At 38.2% G+C, this 21,329-nt stretch overlaps 1 protein-coding gene across 2 annotated transcripts in view; it reads left to right on the top strand.

Annotated features, from left to right (window-relative positions):
* LOC127446655 (chemokine-like protein TAFA-2) overlaps window positions 1-21,329 on the top strand; it is a 148,007-nt gene that overhangs the window by 49,319 nt on the left and 77,359 nt on the right. The window contains exon 1 of one of the 2 annotated variants that reach the window (XM_051707764.1): window positions 16,386-16,406. The exons of the other annotated variant lie outside the window; for it this stretch is intronic. The gene's annotated coding sequence lies outside the window, so the exon portion shown is untranslated. Of the gene's footprint in view, window positions 1-16,385; window positions 16,407-21,329 lie in introns of those variants that run through there. 2 annotated transcript variants of the gene reach the window in all.

The following is a 21,329-nucleotide window of genomic DNA, read 5'->3' as shown; positions in this document are numbered from 1 at the left end:
CAACTTGTTAATAATTTTTGTTAAAATGTGTAGTTGACATGAAATTTCAAACAGGACAGCTCGTATTATTTTACATGCACGTTTATGACATTAAAAGAAATAATTTGGACTTTTAAAAATTATTTTTTCACCCCACATTTTTATGAGGCTTAAATGTGATTAAAATAGTTGTAAATGCAATATAAAATAAAGCGTAGACTTTTATATACTGTATATATATATATATATGTTTGTGTGTGTGTGTGGATAAATATAGTAGCACCGCCTCCCCCATCCCCATTTAACACTCAAAAAATCGACTCACCTGAACAATAACGCGATCGATGGGTGAATGACGAGAAGATGGTGAGAGTTGTCTTACAGAGATATTTTTTAATGACTTTGTGTTGTCTCTTGGAGTTTCAGGAGCACAGAGGTAGGATCTTGTGTGTTTATGAATGAAGTACTCTTGTTTTAAAATCTCCCTACTCTGCTTCCAGTTGTTATGATATCCCATGAACACTTTAAAATACTCATGATAACTTTTGGCAACTATACAACCCGTAAATCTACTTCGCTAGCTAATTATACTTAGACATCAACACCATAGAAATCTATATAGTATGTGCTAGACCGGAAGATCAAAGACAAAATTTTCAAGATAACTGTGTGTTAGTTTCTCTGCTGCATAAGATGAATAAATACTGTAATATTTGTGATGTAATCGACATAATTTAAGATTTTGTATTATGAGTTGTCTGAGAACCAATATCACGTAACAAACACTACAGTGCCGCAGCTCATTTACAACACAGCTGTTCTCACCATAATTATTTGTTAAATGACAGTAAATAAACAAAAGACCAAAATGATGACTTTTGCCATCTGACATTAATACAATTCTCTTCCAATCAGGCTTCTGTAATGAGGCTCAAACTTACACAAGCCTTTGTAAACTCATGTAAGTATGTAAATGGAATAAAACTGAGGTCTACTGCACAATGGCTGTCAGCAGACTCTGCAGAGAGAACTGTATTAAACTTGCACGAGAAAATCAATTCTGAAAATATAGAGGCAATTATTTTGTCTCCCACACAGCCTGACAAAATAAGTGCCAAGTGAAGCTGGGAGGAGAAATAAATAATGAAAAAGAGAGAATGAGAGCAAGCAGTAAGGAGATTCGACTACAGCAGACAGATTAAGAATTCTGCAGTCACCCTCACCCACACACACCCAAACAATCGCTATTACACATTTATAGACTTATGTGACCATTGTTGTTAAATGTTACATTTAACAATAAGTAATTACATTACATTATTACTTTTTACAGAATGTTATGCGTTAGTTACATTTGTGTTTCTTTTTCTCTCCATTTATCAAATTTCAGATTTACCTGCCCCTAAATGTCAAATTAAGCAAACTGTGCCTAACGAAAATTCAAATCACTGCCCCCAAATGGCCAAAGCTGGAAGTGTTGTTAAACGTATGGGCACTTGTGCGCTTCAGTTTCTAGGTGAAATGTCCACAGAGTGGTGCCAAAAGCGAGTTGTCTTTTTAGTTGTAAATGATGTAATAGTTTCAACAGGAATGCATATTAACTCTAACCCCAACCCAGACCCTAAACCTAACCGTCAGTGGATTAAAATTGTAATTTTAGAACAAAACTACAGCCTCTGAATTTCGTTCACCATTGTTTATGTGAAAGCTATTACTTCCTGGTTCCCACGGGATCAGAACCCATGTCTCGAAGGTTGCTATCACACCGTGCTATCAGTGGTGCTTGGGAATGTAACAACCATTGAAGTGATTGTCAATTTCGAGAATGGGGTCGAGAATGGGGTCGATTTCAAGGTACAGAAGTAACATGTCGATTTTCCTTGTGATCATGTTGTTAGACATGTAAACTCAGCAAAAGAAGAAACGTACCTTTTTCAGGACACTGTACTTTACAGATCTTTATTGTAAAGGGTTTAAACAATGTTTTCCATGCTTGTTCAATGAACCATAAACAATTAATGAACATGCCCCTGTGGATCGGTCATTAAAACACTAACAGCTTACAGACGGTAGGCAATTAAGGTCACAGTTATTAAAACTTAGGACACTAAAGAGACCTTTCTACTGACTCTGAAAAACACCAAAAGAAAGATGCCCAGGGTCCCTGCTCATCTGCGTGAACGTGCCTTAGGCATACTGCATGGAGGCATGAGGACTGCAGATGTGACCAGGGCAATAAATTGCAATATCCGTACTGTGAGATGCCTAAGACAGAGCTACAGGGAGACAGCTGATCATCCTCGCAGTGGCAGACCACGTGTAACATCATCTGCACAGGATCGGTACATCTGAAAATCACACCTGTGGGACAGGTACAGGATGACAACAACAACTGCCCGAGTTACACCAGGAACGCACAATCCTTCCATCAGTGCTCAGACTGAGGGCTTGTAGGCCTGTTGAGAGGCAGGTCCTTACCAGATATCACCGGCAACCACGTCGCCTATGGGCACAAACCCACCTTCGCTGGACCAGACAGGACTGGCAAAAAGTGCTCTTCACTGACGAGTCGCGGTTTTGTCTCACCAGGGGTGATGGTCGGACTCGCGTTTATTGTTTAAGGAATGTGCATTACACCGAGGCTTGTACTCTGGAGCGGGATCGATTTGGAGGTGGAGGGTCCGTCATGGTCTGGGGCGGTGTGTCACAGCATCATCGGACTGAGCTTGTTGTCACTGCTGGCAATCTCAACGCTGTGCATTACAGGGAAGACATCCTCCTCCCTCATGTGGTACCCTTCCTGCAGGCTCATCCTGACATGACCCTCCAGCATGACAATGCCACCAGCCATACTGCTCGTTCTGTGCGTGATTTCCTGCGAGACAGGAATGTCAGTGTTCTGCCATGGCCAGCGAAGAGCCCAGAACTCAAACCCAATCCCCCGGAACACGTTTGGGACCTGTTGGATCGGAGGGTGAGGGCTAGGGCCATTCCCCCCAGAAATGTCTGGGAACTTGCAAGTGCCTTGGTGGAAGAGTGGGGTAACATCTTACAGCAAGAACTGGCAAATCTGATGCAGTCCATGAGGAGGAGATGCACTGCAGTACTTAATGCAGCTGGTGGCCACACCAGATACTGAGTGTTACTTTTGATTTTGACCCCCCCTTTGTTCAGGGACACATTATTCCATTTCTGTTAGTCACATGTCTGTGAAACTTGTTCAGTTTATGTCTTAGTTCTTGAATATTTTTATGTTAATACAAATATTTACACATGTTAAGTTTGCTGAAAATAAAAGCAGTTGAAAGTGAGAGGATGTTTCTTTATTGTAAAAGAAACATTTATATTCACACAATTGTGTACTAAAGATTACCACACATACAGTTAAGAGCTTGTCGTTTTGTTCTCATAGATTATGTAGGTGTTCACTACCCACAATGTCTCTCCTGGTGCTTGTCAACAAAGCCTGTGGCATAAGCACAGATGCTTTCTGGGATGAGTCGATTTCTGGAGTGCGGAATATTTGGCAGAAAATGTGTGTTTGAAAGAAACATTGGAGGCTGGAGGACTTTGCAGTGTAAATTACATTAAGGGGTTGATCATGGAAGATGGGCTATCTGGTGCCTTCGGTGTGGTGCCGCTTTGCCATTGTGTTTGAATAAGCAATGCCTAATGGTGGTTTTCCAGGCTATGACCGATGCCCAACCTAATAGTGTACCTATGCAATAATGCAATATGTTAACTGACTGGGAGTGAGAGATGCTTAACACAATATTAGAGATCTTTTATATTATTATGAGAAGTGTAAAAATATTTTGTTTCATTACATCGTTTTAAAAAGTAAGGCTACCGTAACTCAGTGTTTCCCGTTAATTACTTAGACTGTGGCGGCTCGTCTAATTTGTCCTGCCACAGACTAGGTAATTAATGTGAAACACTGAGTTACGGTAGCCTTTCTGTCAGCTCGAACCAGTCTGGCCATTCTCTGCTGAACTCTCTCATCAATGAGGCATTTCCTTTCACAGAACTGCTGCTCACTGGATGTTTTTCTGGATGAGTAAACTCTAGAGACTACCAGGAGTTCAGCAGTTACAGAAATACTCAAACCAGCCTGTCTGGCACCAACAATCATGCCACGATCGAAATCACTGAGATCAAATTTTTTCCCCATTCTAATGGTTGATGTGAACATTTCCTGAAGCTCCTGACCCGTATCTGAAAATGTATGCACTGCACTGCTGCCACACAATTGACTGATTAAATAATTGCATGAATAATTAGATATACAGGTGTTCCTAATAAAGTGGTCAGTGACTGTATAGTACTGCGCAAATGTTTTAGGCTGTTGTGAAAAATGTTGTATAGTGAGGATGTTTTCAAAAATGAAGCCATTAATTATATTATATTTATTTATTAACTTCATGCAAAGTGCAGTAAACATAAAAAACTAAATCAATATTTGGTGTGACCACCTTATGCCTTTAAAACAGCACCAATTCGCCTAGGTACACTTGCGCACAGTTTTTTAAGGTTTTTGGCAGATAGGTTTTAATTGCTTCTGTCTCTTCATGTAATCCCACTCTGACTCAATGAGGTTGAGTTCCGGGCTTTATGGGGGCCATTCCTTCTGTTGCAGAACTCAAGGAGTATATATATATATATATATATATATATACAGGTGCATCTCAATAAATTAGAATGTTGTGGAAAAGTTCATTTATTTCAGTAATTCAACTCAAATTGTGAAACTCGTGTATTAAATAAATTCAGTGCACACAGACTGAAGTAGTTTAAGTCTTTGGTTCTTTTAATTGTGATGATTTTGGCTCACATTTAACAAAAACCCACCAATTCACTATCTCAAAAAATTAGAATATGGTGACATGCCAATCAGCTAATCAACTCAAAACACCTGCAAAGGTTTCCTGAGCCTTCAAAATGGTCTCTCAGTTTGGTTCACTAGGCTACACAATCATGGGGAAAACTGCTGATCTGACAGTTGTCCAGAAGACAATCATTGACACCCTTCACAAGGAGGGTAAGCCACAAACATTCATTGCCAAAGAAGCTGGCTGTTCACAGAGTGCTGTATCCAAGCATGTTAACAGAAAGTTTAGTGGAAGGAAAAAGTGTGGAAGAAAAAGATGCACAACCAACCGAGAGAACTGCAGCCTTATGAGGATTGTCAAGCAAAATCGATTCAAAAATTTGGGTGAACTTCACAAGGAATGGACTGAGGCTGGGGTCAAGGCATCAAGAGCCACCACACACAGATGTGTCAAGGAATTTGGCTACAGTTGTCGTATTCCTCTTGTTAAGCCACTCCTGAACCACAGACAACATCAGAGGCATCTTACCTGGGCTAAGGAGAAGAAGAACTGGACTGTTGCCCAGTGGTCCAAAGTCCTCTTTTCAGATGAGAGCAGGTTTTGTATTTCATTTGGAAACCAAGGTCCTAGAGTCTGGAGGAAGGGTGGAGAAGCTCATAGCCCAAATTGCTTGAAGTCCGTGTTAAGTTTCCACAGTCTGTGATGATTTGGGGTGCAATGTCATCTGCTGGTGTTGGTCCATTGTGTTTTTTGAAAAGCAAAGTCACTGCACCCGTTTACCAAGACATTTTGGAGCACTTCATGCTTCCTTCTGCTGACCAGCTTTTTTAAGATGCTGATTTTATTTTCCAGCAGGATTTGGCACCTGCCCACACTGCCAAAAGCACCAAAAGTTGGTTAAATGACCATGGTGTTGGTGTGCTTGACTGGCCAGCAAACTCACCAGACCTGAACTCCATAGAGAATCTATGGGGTATTGTCAAGAGGAAAATGAGAAACAAGAGACCAAAAAAATGCAGATGAGCTGAAGGCCACTGTCAAAGAAACCTGGGCTTCCATACCACCTCAGCAGTGCCAAAAACTGATCACCTCCATGCCACGCCGAATTGAGGCAGTAATTAAAGCAAAAGGAGCCCCTACCGAGTATTGAGTACATATACAGTAAATGAACATACTTTCCAGAAGGCCAACAATTCACTAAAAATGTTTTTTTTATTGGTCTTATGATGTATTCTAATTTTTTGAGATAGTGAATTGGTGGATTTTTGTTAAATGTGAGCCAAAATCATCACAATTAAAAGAACCAAAGACTTAAACTACTTAAGTCTATGTGCATTGAATTTATTTAATACACGAGTTTCACAATTTGAGTTGAATTACTGAAATAAATGAACTTTTCCACGACATTCTAATTTATTGAGATGCACCTGTATATATATATGGAGAGAGAGAGAGAGAGAGAGAGTATATGCATATTAATTTGCAATCTATTGGGAACAGAAGTGGGCAGCGGAACGAGGTGGTGTGTGCGTGCAACGCACCCTGTAAAAGAGTGCCACTCTTGGCAAATATAGAGGACCAAGTTCTTACACAGACTAGACGGATGCATAATGCTAATGTAATTAACTTTAAATAACTTTAAAGGTGTTTTCGAGCAAGCACACTGGGTAAATGGCGACGGAATGCATAGAAATAACTGAACTGGTGCCTGCCTGCAGGAAATGCAGTAGAATGAAGTGACAAACAAACTACCAGTATTTTTTCTTTTCTTTTTTGAATCAGAAGTGCCTGAATAATGTTCCGGACCATTCCGCCCTAATTTAACCCCTGTACATACATATACAGTATATAAACTGTACTTTTATTCTGTTTGCAAAAGGAATGTTTGGAAATCTAAAACTGATATTTCCTATTAACTTGAAAGTAGAAGATATAAAATAACCATCTTAAGACAAATGTTTATGTAAAAACATCTAATGTGCCTTCTGCACAGACCTTTGCACAGTACTGTATAAAATTGCCAATGAACCAAAATTGGACACTTAAATGGCCACTTCTTTATATGATTTTACTCAAAATTCACTAAATCTCAATGTAAAAAGTAACTATCCACACAAATATGTAAACAACATCATGTAAACATGTATACTCTATCAGCAGGGTTCTCCTATCACCAAAAACAAACAAACAAACAAAAAAATCCTTGTGGACGTGAGCACACTTGGCAATAAAGCTCATTCTGATTCTGATACCCAAACATTATAAAACATTGTTTTATTAAACTATGCAAATATTGAAGAATATATCAAACAATTGATGGATTTTTGTTGGATGTGTTTAGAAAAATGTCTTTAATAACACATGGTAAAGCATAAAGTTGGTGTTAGCTATTTTTTTGTAAATTATTTATCCATCCATCCTTCCATCCATCTTCTGTAGCCACTTGTCCTATGTAGGGTTGCAGGTAGCGCTGGAGCCTATCCCAGCTGTCTTGGGCCGAAGGCAGGGAAACACCCTGGACAGGTGGCCAGTCCATCACAGGGCTAACACACACAGACATACACATTCACACTCTCACTCTCACCCTCACCTACGGGCAATTAATAGTTTCCAATTCACTTGACCTGCATGTTTTTGGACTGTGGGGGAAACCAGAGAACCCGGAGGATACTCACACAAACACAGGGAGAACATGCAAACTCCACACAGAAAGGCCCTGGGTGAGCCGGAACTCGAACTTGGGAACTTATTGCTGTGAGGCAACGGTGCTACTCACTGAGCCACCATTTTATAATTATTATTATACATTAATTTAATCGTATTTATTATAATCATCTTGAAAATATGTAAATGAGACACAAAAAGCACCCATTTTATAAAATTCCACAGTATTTTGTTTCGACATTTTTATTCAGTGTATGAAAGGTACTGAACAAATACTTACCTAATAATAAAAATAGTCTACTTTTCTGAACTAGAGTGCTGCTCAGCTATATTAGACAACTTCATTGTGTAAGCAAAAATATAGAGTTTCTAAATTGTAGGCTTATAGTTTGATTTTAAAATGTCCCTACAAATGTTCCAACTAAACGTACACGCTTTTAATTAATTATGCTGTTGAAGTCGATTTTCGTTTTTGACGCCATTGGCAATAATCAGGGAGCTGAAATGCATTTTGTTGGCTGCCGCAACATTGGTAGAGCTGATGGAATCCTATTGTGTTCCTGCCTTTCAGTTGAAAGAGTCAGTAGGCTTTTTGATAGAATTTGTTTAATCTAGAACTTCCTTGCATATTAACTGAACCAGCCTAAAAAATAACATTATTAACATGATTTGGGAAAAAGAAGCCAAGTTAGATTTTATTGCTGTTTTGGAATGTGTTAATGAAATGCTTGACAAGCAGTTTGAGACTCTGGTCTTTTCCTATTCAAGTAGATAGGAGTACTTATGAACTGACTTGACTTAAAGGGACTTTGCTAATTCTCAAGATGTTCCTGTAGAGGATGGCACTCAAATGACAAGGTGATGGGGTTGATTCCCAGGAAACAAGCTGATAAATACATACTGATAAAACATATAGCTTGAAATCACTGTAAGTCACTTTGGATAAAAGCATCGGCTTAAATGTAAATGTGAGACCACAATGTTTTTCTTTCTGTCTGTCCATCTAGCTGTCTGTCTGTTTTTCACTCTCTTTCTGTCTTTTTCTGGCCCTCTGGGTAGCTGATGTAACCGTGTGACAGAATCGTGCAAATAGAGGAAAGAAATGAGCAGATGGAGGGATGAATTTCTCAAAAAACGAGTGGGACATTGCAAGGACAGGAAGACACCAAGTGGGAAGATCTCTGTTTCAGGTGATCTGATTAGACCGGGGAAGCACGACTGCATTTCTCAAGGGCTTGACTATATTGTTAAATGTCTGCTTATTTTAGTCTGTATCCTCCAGTGAGTAGAGCCTCACTTTTGGCAGATGTGGAGGATTTTCTACCCTTTCAGTGACCTGGTTATAGAACATGACTGACAAGCCATTCAGCCAATCAGAGACAAATAGGCGAATACACCAAACTGTGTTTTCCACTGTTGTAAAACTTGCATCTTAAGGCAGAAACATACTCTACTCTAAGTATGTGAACCGATGCGCTTCTAGCTACGCAAGCTCAGTTTTGTACATTGTTGCATTACAAATGTGTCAGACTCATAAAACAATGCAAGTACGCATTGTAGTCTCAAGATTGCCACAAGGAGCGCTATAGCGGACATTACTGTGAACTGTCTGCTTCTACAATGAGTATAAGATGTATCTTACAAAAATTTATAAGATATTTCGATTTTTTTTTTTTTTTGAGAATATATTTTGTATTACGTTTATTATTCTTACCCCACGGGCAAATTGTATTTTCTAGAGTTAAGCATAAACCTCACAAAATTTTGTTGTTATGTTTAAAATTTGTTTTGCCAATGTGGTAAGAAAAATACAATTTTCTGAAAACAATTTAATTTATCTTTAAGATTGCTTACAAATTAAATTACTTGTGCAGAAAATGTTGTTTTTGCAATGTAGCGCTGCGCCATGTGCTTTTAATGTGATTTTGAGTGAAGTCTTTTCAAGCTAAAATCATTTGGTGTGTGTTTGGGAAGGTTGCTAATTGATTTAATAGCCAGTATGCCACTGAACTTTGAAATATTCATATCTGGGGGTATGACAGCACTAAGAGAGCTGCAATAGGGGCGTGTGCATTCTCGTGACAGCTGACGCTGAGATAATGAAGGTGACAGAAAGAGAGGCAAAGTCGGTCAATTTTGTGTCAATTTTTGAGTGACTCGTTTATTTATTTATTTACCTAATGCACATAGGTGGTGTAAGCACTGTTTGCTCTTTGCTGTAGCAACTAAAAAAGATTCTTTGGCGTGAGTTAAATGTTTTGTTGCACCTTTTGTTGCTCTATCCTTTTACAAACAATTAAGCTTCTTTGTGGCATCCCTGTGTGTACATGTTTATGAGACAAAGAGCCTTTATTTTTGTATGATACATTTCCTTTCTTTATGTAGACTTTATTATTATGTGTTAATATGCATATTCCAGTGTGCGTTACGTAGGGCTGGGTGATGGAAAAAAATATTATCACAATATTTTTTTCATGTCGTTTGATATCGATATTTATCACAATATACATTTCATACCATTAATTGGGGTGGAACTGCATTCCACATGTTTGTTAGACCTCAAGAATTAATGTAAACTTGTTTGTTTACAAGTAAACTCCAGAGGGTAAGCTACATTTCAAGTATATTCAGTTTAGCATTTAATCCTACATAAAGTGTGTGACCTCTCTTCGATAAAATTTAGCTGACGTTTGACTCCACTGAAAGACTTTGTGATGCTCCACACTCCAGCTCAGTAGGTGGCGCTAATGCACCAAAAGCTGGATTGCCAACCGCCAATAAACATCACAACAAGAAACTCTTTTTTTTTTTTTTTTTTTTTAAGTAGCTTATTAAAATCTTTTTGCTTATTAAAAGAGTGTAGTGTGACACAATACTGTAATTTTTTTTACTTGTTTCTCAGTTAACAGTACATTTTCCACAATTTTCATACTTAAATGTCGGCCACCCATAAACAGCACTCTGCAGAATAACATATAAATCTTGAGAAAATCTCATTATTGATGTTCTGTTTTTGCAGATACTTCAGATGCTCAAACCGGTAAACAGAAAAATTGTTGTTAAATTACCACCTCGTTTTAAGTTAACCTCTGTTTAATTAACACTAGTGATCATGCGGCAGAAAGAAAAAAAATATTTTTAGAGATTCTTAGCAGTTGTTGTCAGAATAAACAGTGTAAATGAAAAAATTGTGTTCTGAACTGAGATAATCTGTCTTCTACTGTTAATCACCTGATCTAAAAATACAGTTACCCATCAAGAAGTCATCTGTGTAGTGTTGAATCTCACAGTACTATTTGTTTATTTGATTTTGTTTCATTTCTTCTGCTGTTTAATGTATTACAGTTGTTGTATTGTCTTACATTGTAGCGTTATCTGGGGACTTGATTTGATCTTAATGATATGGCGTCAGATTATATAATCATACATACATTCCTCTGAGCAACTTTCTTGTTTGTCTTCCTGTGCTTCCTGAGAAGATGAGCATTGGAGAGGCCACCTGGTAAACAAGACAACAGCAACAACAACAACAACAAAAGATTCCTAAGCAAGGTTTGATTCGTCCAGCTCTGTCTTCTTTTCCCACAGGCTCTCTAAATGCACACAGCACCAGTTTTGTCTTCAGTTTGACCTTTTACTCTGGTCAGAAGCATACAAACGCCCATTCAATAGCTTTTGTTTATTAAGTTAAAAACAGACTTGAAAGTCCACCTGTATATGGGTATAGGGTTCCTCTCTCTCTCTATGTATATATACACAGTACAAGTGTGTGGGTGCGTATGTGCACAGGGTGCGTGTATATGTGAAATATGAGAATATCTTGAGTTAATTAAAACTAAATAATTACAAACCATTTCCAGAGTGTTTATACTCCAAATAAATGGAGTATTGCTCAATGTACAATCAACAAGTCAATTTAGCTTGGTAAAGGCCTTGTAGAGAAGAAGATACAGTAAAAGTATATGAGCTGCGGCGGTCCTGACTGACATAAATAAATGAATTTGACATATGTACATATGTTTACTATAATATAAAATGTATTGAATCAAAACAGTTCACATTTTAATTTGATATTTGACTAACTTGGCCTGTAGAACTGGCTTCTAGCATACCTAAAGACTAAAGCTATTTAAGGTAGAAAATATTTTGTAATAATATAAATGTCAAATGATATTATTGAATTCTACTTTAAATTCTACACAGTTTATCTGGCACAAAAACAATGATGATCTCAATTAGGGTGACATTATACAAATAGGGTGGCAATATTAAACTGGAGAAATAAATTCATATGCTATTAAATAAAACATACTAAATTGAATTTAATTGAACAAATACATTCAAACTAAATAAAACATCATAAATTTAACATAAATTATTTGGTCACACTTACACACTACAATATGGTTTGTATTAAAATTAGTAAATGCATTGTGAATTAGGTATCATCAACTAACAATGAACAATATATATTTTACAGCATTTATTCATCTTGGTTAATGGTAATTTATAAAAATAGAATTGTTAATGTTAATTCATAATGCATTAACTAATGTTCACATATACAAATTTTGACTTAAAAAAATTTATTAGTACAGTATATGTTAAAATGAACATTAACCAAAAAGTATTGTTCATTGTTAGTTCATGTTAACTAATGCAGTTAAGTCATATTAACAAATACAACTTGTTTTAAAGTGTTACCAATTAGTTTATACAAAACACAATTAATTAAAACTTTATATTAACTGAGTCAGAGGCACAGATATAAACAGCTGCATTTACAGTTCAGATAAATGATTGGTGAATCGTTTATCTGAACTGGTTCATTACAACCGTTCGAATGAACCGATTCACTAAAATTAATTTAGAGCTTCATACAAGTGGATTGGTGAATCGTTTATTTTAACCTGAAAACTATTCACTTCAATGAACCTGTTTACATGCACACCAATACACTGATAACTCCCCAAAATCTGTCTATTCTAAAAAAATCCAACAAAGCAAGAAAATCCCATTTACATGAGATTTGAAATAATCGAGTTACTCTCTGCTTTTGATGTCAAACCGTGAAGAGGCATGTGCATAACACTTGCTCACATTGGATAAAGCCCAAATTTTAATTCGGTCAGACACAAATGCTGAGCGTCCCCGCACAGGACACGCAACACAAATTTCGACATAAGCAGAGTGCTCGAGCACTGTATGCGAGCAGCATGATTTTTCTAACAATGCATTTTTGAATGCGCAGAATATGCATGGGTCCACAAGGTGGAAACACTGAGATATGAGCCGTTGCTGTCACAAAAAATTGCTAGAAGATAATTGCAGCTAAACAACAGGAGTCGAATGTAAAAACAACAACAGTAGATGTGTACGTCAAGAACGCGTGTGTGAGGAGGTAAGGAGATACCTGCATTTGTATGACCCGAGTCTGAGGAATATAAAGACACCTTTATATGTCTTTATAACTTCTGAGGAGAAATAGTCCAGTATCTCATAGCAGTTGTAGCGAGTACTGTATGCGTCAACCGCCTGTGTATGGATGCACAGTCAAACGGAGTATACTTTGACAGGCTTGCATTCGACTGTACACAGACGCTAAGCGTTCATGTCAAAACCGAAGTATACTTTGGGCTTAAGCCGGTAAGAATGCCGGTAAAGGTCTTTACATGCAACACAAAAGTGGGTGAATGGGCAAAAATCGAACCGTGTCAATTGGTTTATTTTTAAGCGGTTTATGACCTTACACTGATAAAGAAAAGCTGTTTAATGTGTTTACATGACCACACACGTTGTCGACTTATTAATCATAATCAGTGTAAGAACATGCATGTGAACACGCTCAGTGTTCTGGACTTCCCATGAGACAGAGAGAGCACGTTTGATAACAGTCTCAGTTTTATTGGCAGCTGTGTGCATAAAACAATGTGTCAGTTTAGTGTTTTATCATGTTACACCATGACTCATTGCAAAAAGTAGCTTGTTAATGGAAAGGCTATAGTACTGTTTGGAAAATTGTTTAACTACTGTCACACTACCATATCATTAAATAAACTTAGTAGCAACCGTTCCTTCCCAACACTGATCTGCCACTATATATATGAGCTGGAAAAAAATATGCCCTACAAAAGCAGAAAAATCTATGCTAGCACTCCGCAAATGAGCTCTATTACCCTTGGTAGTGGCGTTAGCATTCTAATTCATAAGCAAGTACTTCGTATAAGTTTTGTTGCTTTACTTTGATAACTTTATAGCTTTTGACTCAAGCTTTTAAGGGCCTTTCAAGTAAAGTATTTCCACAATTCTCACGGTAGGCTGGCTAAAGCATTTCCTGTGATGTAAAAATGGAGCTGTAGGATGACAGAGTCTGCTTTTGGTGAGATGGTGCTTGCCTCCCTGCAGGTTTGATCCATTTGAGAACCTGTCTCATGCACGTTCGCCTCTGTTGAATTGAAACTGCTTAGCTGCACACGCAGATCAAGCTATCTCCCTAAGTTGTCTCCCTACCAGGCTTGGTCTGTTTCACAGCTCTAATTTAAAGACTCGACAATGCCACAATGATGCTGTAAAAAAATAACAGGGTCTTGTCTTTGGGGCATTCTCTATTCTGTGACCTCTTGTCCAGGCATCTGTCATGTCACTAACTAATTGCCTTTTTGTAATAAGAAATTTCACGTTCTTCTCACACCTAAAATGACAGCTAATAAATAAAAGTGCAGAGAAACAGCAAAAGCTTGAGGTCTTCTGGATTAGGGAACAGTATGCTAGAGCTGCTTGTGTCGCACGGTTTTTCCTGTGGTTGGCGGAAGACTGCGAGGAACGTTGCCAACCGATTAACAGCTTCGTTTGGCAGATTCATTGTTTTCACACCCTCTGATGTGAAACAAAAAGGAAGGATGACATGATAGAATGCTTGACAGGAACATGTAGAACTGTGAATGATGACTGATTTTGCCTGCTTCCTATGAGAGTTGCCTACTCCAGCCTTACACCATCAAATCTCTAAGTTCATTGATCTTGTTTCAGGGCTTAAATAAGAACTGCTACACAGCATCTTGAAAGAAGAATCTCATCATTAAAATTAACTGATCCTTTTCTAACTGAAAGAAGTTTCAGGCTCTGAGCTCACCTCCAAACCTCCTCAAACCACCAGCATCATCTCACCTTCTCCACATCTCTGGTTAACATTCAGCTCACTGTCAGGCTGAACCTAAAATCAGCCTGGTGGATCTCCTTTTCAGGCTATTGAGAGGTGCTCAGGGCATTCCGTCCTGTAGAAACATTCTCATCATACTCATTCTAGAGGGCTTTCCTGAAGATACCTTTAGTGTAAGCATTTGGAGGGTTCCAGACTTCAAGGCTTCAAGTCTAGTACAGATATACTTGCATAGATGTGTTTATGGATACAGGATCATGATCCAGTAGTTCTTTCAATCTTTAAAGGAATAGTTCAACTGAAAATTTTTGACGTTCCAGATCCTTATAATTTTTTTTAATGAAAAGCAAAATGAAATGTCGCAGAATGTCCCTTTTTTCCAAACAAAAGTGGATGGGGATTTATACTGCCAAACTCCAAAAAGGACAAAAAAGCACCATAAAAGTACCATAAAAATAGTCCATCGGACTTCCAAGTCTTCTGAAGCTTATGAAGTTTGAAAATTCAAACTGTTATTCACTGATAATATTCCTCTTAAATCTCATTCATGATTGTGTTTAGTAGTTAAAAAATGGCACCTATAGTTTGACGTCATTGACGCTGAACAGCATTGGTTGGTGAACTAGAGGTCTGCTACCTGACCCAAGCCTGACGGGACCAGGGTTATTTCTTCAAGAATAATTTTGGGTTTGTGTTGGATTGTCATTATTGAATTTTTTTTTATTATATGTAAATATTCCTTTAATGCCGTGCAGACTTCTATGGTGAACAGATGTGATTTGAGAGCTAAAGCACAGAGGGAATTATTAGAAAACAACCATTTAAATTTCAGTCTGTTCCTCACACAAAAGTATTGTATGGCATCAGAAGACTTGGAATATAGCGCAAAAGTTGTATGGACTACTTTTATGATACTTCAGTGGTGTTGTTTTGTCCTTTTTGGAGATTGGGAGCATAAAACACAATCCACTTTAAAGAGCAGGTTGGACATTCCAGCTAACAGCACATTATGTTTCATAGGTGACAGAATTTGAAAAAGAGATTGGAATGTAATCAGGGTGAGTAAATGATGAACTATTCCTTTAAATATTCAAAGAACTATTGGATCATGATGTTGGATCCATGAAAATATTGAGCCTACACTCACTGAACACTTTATTAGCAACACCTGTACACCTACTCATTCATGCAATTATCTAATCAGCCAATTATGTGGCAGGAGTGCAGTGCATAAAATCATGCAGATATAGGTCAGGAGCTTCAGTTAATGTTCACATCAACCATCAGAATGGGGAAAAATGTGATCTCAGTTATTTTCACCATGGCATGATTGTTGGTGCCAGACAGGCTGGTTTTAGTATTTCTGTAACTGCTGATCTCCTGGGATTTTCATAGTGTTCCTAATGAAGTGGTCAGTGAGTGTATGTAGAATATCTGTCCAATGTGGAAAACAACATTATGCCTAAATAATTTAGATGCAAATTGCAGTGTACAACATTATATATTGTGTTACAAGTTCATATTAAGCTTGCTTTTGTAATATTTGACAGCTCCTGATGATTTGTTGGCTTTAAATCTTTGCAGATTTCTATCAGAACAGCAGCACTGCAAAATACAAAAGATACTAATTATGCTAAAAATGAACCCATGGAGCACAAAGCGTTCACTGCGGGAGCATGCTAAATTTGCTGCAGTCTTTTGTTTATTTGATCTATCAGTTTCCCCTCTTGTTTGCAGATGCAGTTCTGGATGAAAAAAAAAAGCTTCCAAAATAGGTTGGGAATTTTGCTACTGTGCCAGCTACATTATGCTCTGCCTCCAATTCTAAAGAACTAGATGTTATGCCTGATACATTCTAATACTTGTATGCTAATATACTTCAGGTATTTTGCTGTCAGGCAATGATAAACAGCTCGCACACATGCGCACATACACACAACACTAGGCTAGCATATTTAATATTTATAATTTAATAATTTTTTTTAAAACTGTAATACAATTAGTTTTTTATAGGTTTAGATGGTTTAGATTTATAAAATCATGTCAACATGTACGTATAATGTTTACGTCTTGTGGCAGTACTTTCGAAAGGATGTGTATATTAATGTTTATGGACTGACACCATTCACTTCCATTGTTAGTGCCATACTGTAAATGTGATTTTGTCCACATTTATCCTCCACATTACATCCAAAACATTTGCTGTAGTAATCAAAATTATGCTACAAATGCTTTAGATTGAGCTTAACTGAAACTGGAACATTCCTTTATTGTACAGTAGTGTTAGTCCTATTCTTACATGTGAGATAAGAGAGAAGAAATGAAATAAAGAGCATGCTTCTTTTTTAGTTTTATCCATCTATTTTGTTTTAATTGTTTTTAAGCATTTCCTATCAAGGATTATGGATCTAACTAGGTTTTTACTCTGTCAATAAGAATGATATTGTGCTATTTTGAGCCATTGCTTGACAATTGATTTGAGCATTCAATGAAATTCATTTACTTTATCTTTTGTATTGTAGGGCTTATTGTCTTCACACTAAATGTGAAATCAGATAAACCCTGTGGAAATAAATCTGTAGAGAGCACATTTATATTTATGGATTTTCAAAAATTACCAAGTATCAAAAGAATACAATGTTTATTCTAGTAAATATTTGGTTGTGCCATTTCATAAAAAGAGATATGATTGGTTGCCATTTGTGTTTGCATTTACTTGTACGTTTAGGCCTGAAACATACTCAATGCATGTACACTCACTTAGCACTTTATTAGGAACATTATGGTCCCAACAAAGTTCCCGACGTGGTCTTCTGCTGTTGTAGCCCATCTGCCTCAAGGTTCGATGTGTTGTGCATTCTGAGATGCTATTCTGCACACTATGGTTGTACAGAGTGGTTATCTGAGTTACCATAGCCTTTCTGTCAGCTCGAACAAGTCTGGCCATTCTCCATTGACCTCTCTCATCAACAGCACGTTTTGCCACTCACTGGATGTTTTTTGTTTTTGGCACCATTCTGAGTAAACTCTAGAGACTGTTGTGTGTGAAAATCCCAGGAGATCAGCAGTTACAGAAATACTCATACCAACCTGTCTGGCACCAACAATCATGCAATGGTTGAAATCACTGAGAACACATTTTTCCCCATTCTGATGGTTTATGTGAACATTAACTGAAGCTCCTGACCCGCATCTGCCTTATTTTATGCATTTAATTGCTGCCACATGATTGGCTTATTAGATAATCACATGAATAAGTAGGTGTACAGGTGTTCCTAATAAAGTACTCAATGATGAGCGCAAACACTTAGGTATGTACACAGGTACGAAAGCTTGGTTTCACATGTTGTTGCATTCTGAAATGTGCCAGAATGCAATTCATACTGCAATGCAATTGCATTTTCAACATTACCACAAGGGGCACTATAGCAGACATAAGCATAAATTGGCTAGCATAAAAAACACATGAATTCGCCTGACAAACAAAGTTTTCTTTCCTGTATGGATTTTTGTGGAAACAGGAATTTTGGCCGGGACATTTGGAAGGGCTCATCCCCTTTTTAAATACCCAATAGTATTTAGTTACGTCACAGCCATTAACCATGATTTGCTACTTGCTTAGTGGTTGCAGGAGATATCAGTAGGAGGGACATTCTCATTCGAGAAAGCGTTTGATTGGACAAAAGTCTGTGTAGTGCAGACAATAATTTTCATCTGTTTTCCAATAAGACTGTACATTTTAAATGCGTATAGCTGCTAAAGTTTAATTTTGTCAGCTTTTATGAGTTTACTAGCTTTTAGCTAGCTTTTACGCTAATAGACATGGACTTAAATTCACAAAACTCCTATTTTGATTTCATGTCTTTAATGGCAATGCAAGACATCTAAGCCCCAAATCTAAGAAGCCTGACACATGTTAAACCCCTATGAGCACTAAACTGCACAGGTGAAATTTTAACTGCACTATGTTTAAGTCGGTATAATATTGAAAATGATGTCAAAGATGCCTTGGAGGTAAATGGAAAAGAGGACTTTAGGAAAGTGTTTCAGAACCATGGACAGCGCACAACACTTAACTCAAATAAGTAATATATTAAAAGCCAGTGCTTAATGTTTTAGGCCAGCGCTTCTATCAGTGGTTTTGCTTTAGGGCCCAGATTTTACACTGGAATGTTAATGGCGATATCAAATTGTACAAAAGTAAATAAAGCATTGGTATTATTAATATTACCATGAATTGTATAGGCCCAATAATATGCAAGATTACTAACAAGACATAAGCTGAATAGGAAAATTAACCATTTTTGTTTCTAAATGTCTGGAATTTTGATGGTTCTGTGCTCTCAGCAGCCAATAATTCACCACAAAATGCACTGTGGACACAAACCACATTTAGGGCCCAATTTTAAGAGTGCAAATTACGTGCAATGCAATGCTTTAAGTCATAAGTGCAAAATCAGTGGGCATGGCCATGAAGTTTTGCTATTTTCGTGCAAGAATGCGCTAAATTAGGCGCAAGTGGGTTTGGCGAAATCGTGCGGCGCAACGCGCAAAAGGCTGGACCAAGTCACAAGTTTAATTCTGAGGTTCTTCTCCGGTTATTCCAGTGTTTGCATCCTATTATATAGTCCATTCCCTCAAGCACCAACAACACATTCATAAGAAGTTGGTAGTGGACTGTATGCAATGAATTAAAACAATAGAAATATGGACTTTTTATGGACATACTTTTGTGCATTATCTGCATCCTTGATGAATGGCAGACATATTTCTATGACAGTGACACATGCTCCTTTTATATACAAATGTGATTCTCCTCAGAATTTGGATGTATGCTCCTTTAAATTATAGAGAATTTAAGTATTATTAATCATTTTCATCTACACAAATCATTGCTAGTATTAACAGTGATTGTATCAGAACGCACTTCACTTCTACCGGTCGATATTGCAAAAATAAATTAATTTATTAAAACAAATTAAAACAAATATATTTCCAAGTTCAGATTACACTTCAAACGAAACAAAAATATAATAATAATTAAATAAAAGGGGGTCAAAAAATATCCAAATCCAAATCCAAACTTTTTACTCTGTCCAACTTCTTCCATCCGGCCCCTTTTGCAGTGGCTTAAAAAAATAAAATAAAAATAATAATATATATAGTACTGTGCAAAAGTTCACAAAAGCATTTGTCTTAAATTGGTTATTTATATCTTCAGCTTTAGTGTGTCAATAGGAAATATAAATGTTAGACTCTCAAACATTAATTTTGCAAATAGAAAAGATTAGAATAGAAGAACAGGGAGCCCTGCAACAGATGTCATTGCCCTGACAAAGCCCCCCACTGAACATTGTGTCAGTCTGAGATTACATAAAGAGACAGAAGCAATTGAGACAGCCTAAATAGATAGAAGAACTGTGGCGAATTCTCCAAGAAGCTTGGAACATCCTATCTGCCAACAACCAAGAAAAACTGTGTCCAGGTGTACCTAGTACTAATATATATATATATATATATATATATATATACAATAGAATTAGCGCTCTCATGAAAATTGGATAAGATGTTGCGCAAGGTCATAGCACTGCGCTTTGCGCACTCACAAAAATAGAGCCCTTATTGTGCATTTAAAATATTTGAACCTGTATTTAATGAAGTCTGGGTTTTATTTTATTTTACCTTGCTGTAACGTGTTTCACAGCATGGGCAAAGAGGAGGCGGGAACCGGCTGAACAGCAACATAAACTTTAATGACAGAACATAACTCAAACATAACATAAAAGTGTTTTGCAGCGAACAAAACAAAGATGCACACACACAACATGTGCGTCTTACTCGCTCTCTCTCGAACTGGGGTCCAGGCCCCTCCTTATCTCTCTCCCGCTGATTAGACAACTCAGCGCCAGGCGTGCATCATCACGGCCCGGCCACGCCCCCCTCCTCGTCACACTCCTCCACCTCCAAATTCAGGCCAGGGAAACATCCAGCCTAAACCTACTCCCCCCCCCACCCTTCCTGGAGGGGAGGTGTTGCCCTTTCAGTCGTCCTTCCTCCAGCTGGCCTTCCCCACCTCCTGGGAAACTAAGAGAGAGACGAGGGAAGGGAGAGGGGAGAGAGAGTGAGCAAGCGGGAGAGACAGAACGAGAGAGAGAGAGAGAGAGAGAGAGAGAGAGAGAGAGAGAGAGAGAGAGAGAGAGAAAAGTGTCTCGTCAGTCCCCGGACACACTGTCGCCTGGTCCTCGGCCAGCTGGGCAGTGGTCCTCTGCTGGCACTGGACATCGCCTCCTGGCAGATGGCAGCAGGCTCCTCCACCTCCCGGCAGACGTCAGCAGCTCCTCCGCCTCCTGGCGGCCGGCAGCAAGCTCCTCCGTCCCTGGCAGCAGCTTTCCCGCTCCAGGCGGCTGGCAGCGAGCTCCTCCGCCTCCTGGCGAACCGCTCCAGTACCACCATACCATACCTCCTCGGCATTGCAAACCTCCAACAATGGCGAGGGCTCTCCGACAGTGCATCCCTCCTCCTTCCCGGATTTCGGCACCAGTGTAACGAGGGCAGCATGGCATGGGAAAAGAGGAGGCGGGAACCATCTTAACAACATAAACTTTAATTACAGAATATAACTCAAACATAACATAAAAGTGCTTTGCAGCAAACAAAACAGACACACGTGCGTCTCTCTCTCTCTCGAACTGGCGTCC

Source organism: Myxocyprinus asiaticus, chromosome 9 (genome assembly GCF_019703515.2).
Source record: "Myxocyprinus asiaticus isolate MX2 ecotype Aquarium Trade chromosome 9, UBuf_Myxa_2, whole genome shotgun sequence".
Classification (NCBI taxonomy): domain Eukaryota; kingdom Metazoa; phylum Chordata; class Actinopteri; order Cypriniformes; family Catostomidae; genus Myxocyprinus; species Myxocyprinus asiaticus.
Note: the sequence above shows the minus strand (reverse complement) of the source record. Positions and strands in the feature narration are given on the sequence as shown.